A 7,500-nucleotide genomic window follows, 5' to 3' on the forward strand; every position below is an offset into this window, starting at 1 on the left:
TATTTCATATACAAATACATGAAATAAGTCCTGGAGCAATCCAGAAAAGTAATGGATCGAAAGCCACATGTCTCATGTGTTCATATTTCAAATTTGAAGAAGATACCATGAAAAATGAGATTCCTGCAATATTTTTTCTGAAACTATTTATGGTCCCCCCACCCCCCTGTTTGAGGAAAAATAACCACCAAATGGATTACAGAATTATACAAGCTATTTTAGTCATTGTACATGTTCCTGCATAGTTTTTCAATTATAAAATAATAGACAGATTTATTTGAGCACTAAAAAATACAAAAATAATTATTTGAGTAATAAAAAAGGAAAAAAAATAGAAAAAAATGCTTTGTATATAGTATGTATACTGAAGTATTGTTCGTTATTCGTTATTACAATGATAAATATCACTGCCAGACGTGAAGTGATATTGCCAGACATGGTCATAGAGTCAGTAAACACACGCTGATGTGCTTCCATTCAGATTATAATCAAACAGATGGGCCATATAATCAATAATAGCTGATCAATGAATCACAATGATAGCCGTCATAGAGTCGCTAATAAACACGCTGATGTGCGTCCATACAGATTATAATCATGCAGACACGGCCACATTCCCCACACAATACACACACACACACATATAAAAAATGTAGAAGAAAAAAAAAACAGTTTTTTATGGATAAAGCAGATCGCTAAATTGTGCCCCGCTCAGATGACAGCGTGCGTCACAGAAGCGTCACTGCCGGCTGGAGGGAGCGCCAAATTCAAATAATCTATATTCCGCTTTTCTGAGACTTTTTTTTCCGTAGACGGTCTCATTATATTTGTAAGACCGTATTCTACAACATCGTTTTGTTTTTTTACCACCAAGACGCTGTTTTTGAGCGTAATTTATTCCATAACGGACGCGAACAATAACTCTCTGAAGAAATGAAATGTAAACAAAGGAATATTCATCCTTATTACAACGTTATTGTTTCGCTGGACTAAAAGTGCTCGCTGGGATGTTTTTCTGTGGACCCTTACCTCTCTAACTAAACTGGGATTTCAGCAGTGGACGCGTTTGTGGCTCGTTATTACAATGATAAAGGTACGTACGGCTTTTTTACTCTGCGTGTTTGGATGTGTACTGCTTACACAAATGTAGCAAATTTGTGCCACTCATTCCTTATAAGCTTTCCATCGAAAAACAGCGATCTGTCGTCGATGCTTGAGGCTTAGACCCTCAGAATGATATAAAGTTTGTCAAGATTAACTTTGTCCCGTTTCATTTATTCTATTAGAAAACAATGACACATGCAAACAAAGATCGTTCAGTGCGAGGTCGCTCTGGTGCAGGCTAACAGGTTAAAAAGCCCACTCTTGGCAGCAACCCTCGCTTACGGCCATACCACCCTGGGTGCGCCCGATCTCGTCTGATCTCGGAAGCTAAGCAGGGTCGGGCCTGGTTAGTACTTGGATGGGAGACCGCCTGGGAATACCAGGTGCTGTAAGCTTTTGGGTTTTCTTCACTTCTGATCTAATACACTGGCCTTTATGATGGCTGAGATGGTGGCTGATCTTTAAAAAGCCCACTCTTGGCGGCAACCCTAGCTTACGGCCATACCACCCTGGGTGCGCCCGATCTCGTCTGATCTCGGAAGCTAAGCAGGGTCGGGCCTGGTTAGTACTTGGATGGGAGACCGCCTGGGAATGCCAGGTGCTGTAAGCTTTTGGGTTTTCTTCACTTCTGATCTAATACACTGGCCTTTATGATGGCTGAGATGGTGGCTGATCTTTAAAAAGCCCACTCTTGGCAGCAACCCTCACTTACGGCCTTACCACCCTGGGTGTGCCCGATCTCGTCTGATCTCGGAAGCTAAGCAGGGTCGGGCCTGGTTAGTACTTTGATAGGAGACCGCCTGGGAATACCAGGTTCTGTAAGCTTTTGGGTTTTCTTCACTTCTGATCTAATACTTTATGGTGGCTGATCTTTAAAAAGCCCACTCTTGGCAGCAACCCTCGCTTACGGCCATACCACCCTGGGTGCGTCTGATCTCGGAAGCTAAGCAGGGTCGGGCCTGGTTAGTACTTGGATGGGAGACCGCCTGGGAATACCAGGTGCTGTAAGCTTTTGGGTTTTCTTCACTTCTGATCTAATACACTGGCCTGTATGATGGCTGAGATGGTGGCTGATCTTTAAAAAGCCCACTCTTGGCAGCAACCCTCGCTTACTGCCATACCACCCTGGGTGCGCCCGATCTCGTCTGATCTCGGAAGCTAAGCACGGTCGGGCCTGGTTAGTACTTGGATGGGAGACCGCCTGGGAATACCAGGTGCTGTAAGCTTTTGGGTTTTCTTCACTTCTGATCTAATACACTGGCCTTTATGATGGCTGACATGGTGGCTGATCTTTAAAAAGCCCACTCTTGGCAGCAACCCTCGCTTACGGCCATACAACCCTGGGTGCGCCCGATCTCGTCTGATCTCGGAAGCTAAGCAGGGTCGGGCCTGGTTAGTACTTGGATGGGAGACCGCCTGGGAATACCAGGTGCTGTAAGCTTTTGGGTTTTCTTCACTTCTGATCTAATACTTTATGGTGGCTGATCTTTAAAAAGCCCACTCTTGGAAGCAACCCTAGCTTATGGCCATACCACCCTGGGTGCGCCCGATCTCGTCTGATCTCGGAAGCTAAGCAGGGTCGGGCCTGGTTAGTACTTGGATGGGAGACCGCCTGGGAATACCAGGTGCTGTAAGCTTTTGGGGTTTCTTCACTACTGATCTAATACTTTATGCTGGCTGATCTTTAAAAAGCCCACTCTTGGCAGCAGCCCTAGCTTACGGCCATACCACCCTGAGGCGCTAGAGAGCAATCAAGGAAGTGACTGGCTGCAGTTGGGAGAGGAAGGCTCTCCTCCATTTTGTGATTTATTTTGAATTTTGTTTATACCGTTTTTGTTGATAATATATATATATTTTTTTGTTAGTTTTAAAACCACCTAACAGCAGCATCTTGCTGGCTGGAGGGTGGTTAATTTTGTTTTTCAAAACAATGGATGGATTAATGGCAAACGACCCTGGACTGGCTGGAGAGACACCCATGGCAAACGACACCGGACTGGCTGGAGAGACACGCATGGCAAACGACACTGGACTGGATGGAGAGGCACGCATGGCAAACGACACTGGACTGGATGGAGAGGCACGCATGGCAAACGACACTGGACTGGATGGAGAGACACGCATGGCAAACGACACTGGACTGGATGGAGAGACACGCATGGCAAACGACACTGGACCGGATTATCAACGACGAGCAAGACATGGGAAAAACCAAGACGCAAGAGACAAGTTTGGTGGACGGAAATACTTAAAGGAAGCGACTGTGATTGTGAATGTGGAGAATGTAAATGAGGTGAGAGCTGTGGATATTTTTAAAGCAGTGGCGGACAAATGTGGAGATGGGAAAATTTTGGCGCTAAGACCAAGGCAAGGAAAGGAATTTGAATTGACAATGGAAAAGGAAGAAACATGTGAGGAATTGACAGATGGACTGTTAATAAAAGGAGTGTACTGTGAGATAAAAAAACTGCAAAATAGAGATTACGTTGTTTCCTTCATGCACCTGCCCGTCTACCTTGATGATAAAGAAATTCTTAGAAAATTGGAGGGATGGGGTGTTAATCCCATATCAAAAATTAAAAGAAGATGCTACCCAGGTACTGACATCGAAGATGGAACGAGGTTCCTAAAAGTAAGGTTCCCCAGGGAGGTGGCATCATTGCCCTACAGCACTAAGCTGGAAACGGCAGAAGGGCCGCAGTACTTTAGGGTGATGCACAGCCACCAGGTGAAGACCTGTAGGCTGTGCATGAGCCCGGAACATCTGCTTAAAGAATGCCCTGAGTTCAAGTGCTACAAGTGCGAGGAAAGGGGACATTTTGCAAGAGATTGCAATGCGGTCAGATGCCCGGAGTGTCAGCAAATTTTAAATAAGTGTGAGTGTTGGATGCAGGAAGAGGAAGGAGGTATTGTCCGTCCACCCGAACATTGGGTGGACGGACAGGTGCATGAAGGAAACAGCAAAGAGGAAGGAGAATTGGATGAAGGACAAGAGGAAGAAGGATTACAACAAAAGGAAATAGAAGAAGGAACGAGCAACCGAGAGGAAGGAGAAGGAGAAAAAGAGAATGATAAGGGTAAGGAACAGACAACAGAACAGGACACTCAAGGGACAGAAATGGAAACATCAGGGAGTTGTAAAAGTTTTCAGGATGACGTGGAGAGAGATGAACAAGGAATGAAAGATCAAAACAAAGAAATGGCCAGCGAAGGAGAAACAAGAACGGACAACATGGAAAAAGATAGAGGGGGGGGAGGACAAAGAAGAAGGAGATCATTAAAGGTAAAACCAAATGTGGAAAATGTAAGGAAAAAAAGAATGACAAGAGACAGAGTCAAAAGTGTAAACAGATATGAAGTGTTAAGAGGGCTGGAGGGAGAAGATGGAGAATAATGGTTTTTAGGTATTTATTTTTCTTTTTTTAATGGTTTTAAGTTGTGTTACTTTTAATGCAAGGGGACTGATGGACATGGGCAAATTTGAAAGAGTGAAAGAAAAATGTACAGGAGAAGATGTTATTGCTTTGCAAGAAACAAATTGGAAAGAAAGTGTGATGATGAACTATAAAAAGAAATGGGAAGGGGATATTTTATATAACAATGGGGATGGAAGGCTTGGAAGAGGAGTGGCGATTTTAATGAGAAAAGATGTTTTTAATGCAAGCAAAGTAGTGTATAAAGATAAGATGGGGAAATGTATGGTGGTGGAAGTAAATTATGAAGGATGTGAACTGATTTTAGTGAATGTACATGCGCCAACAGAGGAGAAAGAAAAGAAAGAATTTTTTAATGTTTTAAGGAATATCGTAAACAAGTACAAGGAAATAATAATGATGGGTGATTTTAACACAGTTTTTAGTAAACAAGACATGGCAGAAGGAATGGTTTTTAAAACTGACACGGGGAGAAAAGAATTAAAAGTATTAATGGAAGAAAATAATATGATCGATGTGTGGAGAGAAAGAAATGAAAAGAAAAAAGAATTTTCAAGGAGGCAAATAGTGGGGCGGTTTGTTTGCGAAACTAGAATTGACTTTATTTTATGTACAAGAAATGTGGAGAATTTTATAGAAAAGATTAAGTATGAGGAAACCAGTTTTAGCGATCACAAGTTTTTATTTTTTAAAGTGGACTGGAGTAAAGTGCAAAGAGGGCCGGGAGTATGGGTTTTAAATACAGAGGTTTTAAAGAATGAAGCTTATGTTTTAAGTATAAAGGAGATCATTGAAAAGGAAAAAGGAAATGAAATGTATAATGAGGATAAGCGAATATGGTGGGAGAATGTGAAATATATGGTAAAAAGGTTTACAATAAGGTATTGCAAGTTAATTAACAAATGTAAAAAATATAAGGAAAGAGAGCTAAGACAAAACTTAAATGAGGAACTGGATAAGGCGGAAAAAAGCATACAGAAAATAAAAGAAATAGAAGGAAAACTTAAAGAAATAGAAGAAAATAAATACAATGGGGCGAGATTAAGAAGCAAAGCAAAGTACACAGTGGAAGGAGAGAAATGTACAAAGTTTTTCTTTGACTTAGAAAGAAGAAGGGGCATGGCGCAAACAATCAAAGGATTAAAAAGGGAAAATGGAGACATGGTGGAAACAAATGAGGAGATTTTAAAAGCAGTAAAGGAATATTATGAAAAGCTATTTAAAGCAGAGGGAATAAATGATGAAGAAAAACAGAAATTACTGAAGCAAATAAAAACAAAATTAGGGGAGGAGGATAAAAAAGAGTGTGAGCAAGAGATAAGAGAGGAAGAAATAAAAAGAGCGATAAGTGAACTGAATAAAGGGAAAAGCCCAGGCATTGATGGTTTAGGGAACGAATTCTACAAAACATTTAAGGATTTTTTAACCGGTATTTTAAAAGAAGTATATGAAGAGATCCTTAAGAAAGAGGAAATGAATCAGAGAATGGGGATGGGATTAATAAAGTTGATATATAAAAGGAAGGGAGAAAAAGTAGACTTAAAAAATTATAGACCAATTACAATGCTGAATTCAGATTTGAAAATTTTAACAAAAGTCTTAGCCAACAGATTAAAAGAGGTAATGCCAACCATAATTGAAACAAATCAAGCGTATGGAGTTAAAGGCAAAGATATAGCGGACACAACGATAAGTATAATAGATAGAATAAGGTATATGAAAGACAAAAACAAAAAAGGATACGTTATTAGTTTGGATTTCGAAAAAGCTTTTGACAGAGTGGAACATGAATATTTATTAGACATTTTAAGAGGGTATGGGTTTGGGGAAAATTTTATCAAATGGATTACGATTTTATATAGGGGAGCAATAACAAGAATAAAATGTAATGGTTTTTTAACGGAATGTTTCAAAATTACTAGGTCAATAAGGCAAGGATGTCCATTATCAGCGCTTTTATATTCATTAGTTGCAGAACCATTGGGATTAGCTGTTAAAATGGATGAAAGCATAAGAGGGATAAACATTGAAGGAAGTGGGGGAAATTAAAAAATATTTCAATACGCGGATGATACAACAATTATAGTTAAGGATATAGAGAGTGTTAAAAAAGTCATGGAAATAGTACAGATGTTTTGTAGGGGATCAGGAGGCAAGATAAACGAAGAGAAAACGGTATACATGAGATTTGGAGGAGTGACTGGTTTAACGCATTCTCTTAATTTTAAAGAAACAAAAGAAATAAAGATTTTAGGTGTTTTAATGGGAAAAGACGAAAAGAATCTTAAAGAAATAATGTGGGAAGAAATAGCAGGGGGAATTGAAAGAAGGTTAAATTTTTGGAAATTGAGGACTTTAAGTTTAAAAGGGAAGGTTTAAATTTTAAATGTGTTAATGGTGTCAAAGTTGTGGTATGTTTTATATGTGACTGCTATGCCAATGTGGATGGAAAAAAGGATGAAAAAATGTTTTTTAGATTTTTTATGGAATGGCAAACCTCCCAGAATTGCATATAATACATTAATAGGGGAAGCCGGAAGGGGAGGGATGGGATTAATTGATGTGGAACAAAGAAAAAATAGCTTAAGAGTTAAAATAATAAAAAAATATCTAGATGAAGGAAGCAAAACAGCGTGGAAAAAGACAATGAAATATTTTTTGAACAAATGTGGGAATTTTAATTTGGGGGATAACATTTTATGGATGAAAACAAAGAATTGGATGATGGAAGGGTTGCCGGATTTTTATAAAGAACTGATGAGTGTGTCACGAATCCTGGCCATGCACTTCCACTCATTCACCACCAGAGGTCACCCGTTCACCACGTGGACTTTTCACACTACACAACACATTGGACTCCATTTCCCACTATGCATTGCACAGATCAGCTGTCACCATTCACTCATCACACACACCTGATCACCATTTCACAATCACCATCACTCTATTTAAGCCTGGGATT

At 40.0% G+C, this 7,500-nt stretch overlaps 1 long non-coding RNA gene across 1 annotated transcript in view; it reads left to right on the forward strand.

Moving 5' to 3' along the window:
* LOC306855355 overlaps positions 1-7,500 on the forward strand; it is a 1,003,769-nt gene that overhangs the window by 133,529 nt on the left and 862,740 nt on the right. The window lies entirely within an intron of this gene.

This window comes from Barbus barbus, assembly GCF_936440315.1.
Source record: "Barbus barbus genome assembly, chromosome: 3".
In the NCBI taxonomy this organism is placed as follows: domain Eukaryota; kingdom Metazoa; phylum Chordata; class Actinopteri; order Cypriniformes; family Cyprinidae; genus Barbus; species Barbus barbus.